Genomic DNA, 3,424 nt, shown 5'->3' on the forward strand with positions numbered 1-3,424 from the left:
GAGCTTTAATCTCACGAGATCGAAAAGCTAAACTAGTTAGTTTAGCCTCAGGAAAACAGGAATGAGGAAGTTCAAGTTTTTCATTACTCTGTTTACTGTCAAAAACATCAGCCAAAAGGGTTGCCTTTTCCTTTGGACAGTGAGTGACTGAGCCATCTGGTTTAAGTAAAGGAGGAACTGTTGCATCTACACCAAAGAGTGCAGATTTAAGGGTAGACCACCATTTATGTTCCTGAGTTGTACCAGAAAGTGTTTCTTTTATGGTTAAATTGTACTCCTTTTCAGTTGAGGCATAAACTCTCTGAGCAAAAGCTCGAAGCTGAGTATAGTTGTTCCAGGTCAAATCTGATCTGTTACCCTTCCAAAGTTGATAGGCCTCCTGCTTCTCCAAAAAAGCACGTCTACAATCATCATTGAACCACGGTTTGTCCTTCACTCGGTACCTTAGCACACGAGAAGGGATACGCCTATCAATTATGTTGACTAGATTCTCATTCAAAGGGACAACAGGATCTACACTATTACATAATTATACATACATATATATATATATATACATATATACATACATACATATATATATATATATACATATATACATACATATATATACATATATACATACATATATATACATATATACACATATATATACATATATATATATACACATATATATACATATATATATATACACATATATACATATATATATATATACATATATATACATATATATATATATATATACATATATATACATATATGTATATATATATATATATATACATACATATATATATATATATACACATATATACATATATATAGATACATATATATACATATATATACATATATATACATATATATACATATATATACATATATATATATATATATATATATATATATATATATATATATACATACGTGTGTTTGTGTGTGTAGACAAGAAAATAAAATGCTTCACTCCTACAAGTCTTTCTCAATAAAACAAACTGGGAAAAATATATTTTTTCTTGGAATAAGACAAAAAAACTAGTTTCAGCAATAGAAAAATCAAATTAAAGAGAAAATTAATTTCCTGTTTTCTATAAGACGAAATATCCATTTCATAAAAAATAAAATTTTCAAATTCTCGAATCATTATGCAAAAAAAGAAAAAAAAATTTAAAACTTCATATTTGGAATTTCCTAAACTTCAATAATTCTCATCGTTCCTCTTTTTTGGAAACTTTGAATAAATAAATTAGTCTTCTTTCCATTCCAGGATTCCAAAGAATGTTACGTGGACTTGGAATCTCTCTTTTCTGAAAAATCACGAAGAAGAAATGGCTAATCCTTTTCCTCTTAAATTGCAATCTCCTAACTTTTTTTTAAGTCTTGAGGAATTCTGATAGACATCAACTTCGCTTGTTTCAAAAGGAAGAAACATTTTAGTTTTTACTCGTTACTTTGCATAATTGTAACAAGTGTTATTCAATAAATGAATAAAGAGTTCTCTTGCTCCAGGGTACACACTGGCAACACTGGCACACTTTTCTATCTTATCTCTCTTTTTTTTTAAGTTTTTATAATAAATATATGAAATATCTTTTAATATTGTTACTGTTCTTAAGATATTTTATATTTTTCATTGTTTCTCTGTAGTTTATTTATTTCCTTATTTCCTTTCCTCACTGGGTTATTTTTCTGCTTTCCCAAGTAGGGTTGTAGCTTAGCAAACTATAACAAAAACAACAACAACAACAAAGAAGCCTTTCATACCCTCTTTGTACCATAATACACATTCGTTAATTTTCAGAAAAATATTTATAATTTTATTATTTTTTAAATAATTGGTATGATTTTCACATTCAGACTAATTTTATGAGTTTTAATTAAAGTTATTGAATAAAGAAATTGTCACTTAATTGATTAATGTGATGTTTTGGATTTATCGAATTTTATCATGATGAAATTCTCACATAATTTGTGGGTGATATGTCTGAAACTATTTCAAAATATTACATATTGCATATTTGTTATAAGTCGCTGGATGACGCTAAAAGATTTAATAAATTACATATTTGTTATAACTCACTGGATGACAAAAAGCCTGGATGGCAAAAAGCCTAATATATTTTTAATGTGTTTCGCTCTTTTAAATTACATCAATTTGATATAGAATATATTTGATATAACTCTCTGGATGACACGAAAAAGAATAAAATTTTCAATGTTTTTCGATCTTTTACATAATATTCATTCAATAAATCACGTATTATAACTTTGCTGGACGACACTAAAAAGATTAATAAATTCTTAATTTTATTAATTTGATATATTACATATTTGATATAACTCGCTGGATGATAAAAAAGCCTAATGTGTTTTTAATGTCTTCCGATCTCTTAAATTACATTAATTGATATAAAATATATTTGATACAAATCGCTGGATGACACTGTAAAAGGAACAATATATTTCTAATGCATTTCGATCCTTTGGAAAACATTAATTTAATATAGTACGTATTTAATATAAATCTCTGGATGACTAAAAACCTAAATATAATTTTCCCGTATTTAAGATTTTTCTCGTTATTTTCATTTATACACCCGTATTTAGATTAAGTTCTTATGTGATGTTATGTCACATGTTTTAAGGATAACTTGTAAACATCGTATAAAAAATACGAGGGATACTTAGAAGTAATACCTTATTGAATAATTCTTAAGTAACTTAAGAAAATAATTGGAGATTAATATAATACCAAATATGTAAAATGACCTTCTTTGTTATATTTTTGAAATTGGATATCAAAAGCCGTATAAGAAAAAAGTTATATTAAGAAAAAGGAATATTAAGTGTGTTTGAGCATGCTCTTCGCACTCCACAAGAGAAGTTACTTTACTAAAACTTTCAACTGGGCTCCACAAGACCCAGGCCTACATGGCTGAGGACTATTAAGCATGAAATAGGCGATAATGAATGGAGAAGTATAGAGCTCAAGATAGAGAAGACTAGCGAAATGTAACCGAGGCCCTTTGCGTCAATAGACTTAGGAGGATATGATGATGATGATTATGAAGTGTTGATTTAAAAGCTCAAGATAGAGACTACTACCAAAATTTAACCAAGGCCCTTGGCGTCAATAGACGTAGGATGATATGATGATGGTGATGCTGATGATTATTATGGTTGTGACCAGGGATATTGATCCCAGGCATCGAGAAAGACATAACATTACAGATATCAACTATGTCTGTAATTGTGACTGTCTACCGAGTAATAATTTTATCTGCTTGGCATTACCAGCAAAGGTCAAAGTTCAAATTACGTCGTTAAGGTTTGTCAATTTCCATAATGGTATTCTAGCAATCTCTTATGTTCAAGACTACATTGGTGTCATCTAAAACTCCAAAAGGGGTCGTCATTA

Source organism: Palaemon carinicauda, chromosome 27, assembly GCF_036898095.1.
Source record: "Palaemon carinicauda isolate YSFRI2023 chromosome 27, ASM3689809v2, whole genome shotgun sequence".
Taxonomy (NCBI): Eukaryota; Metazoa; Arthropoda; class Malacostraca; order Decapoda; family Palaemonidae; genus Palaemon; species Palaemon carinicauda.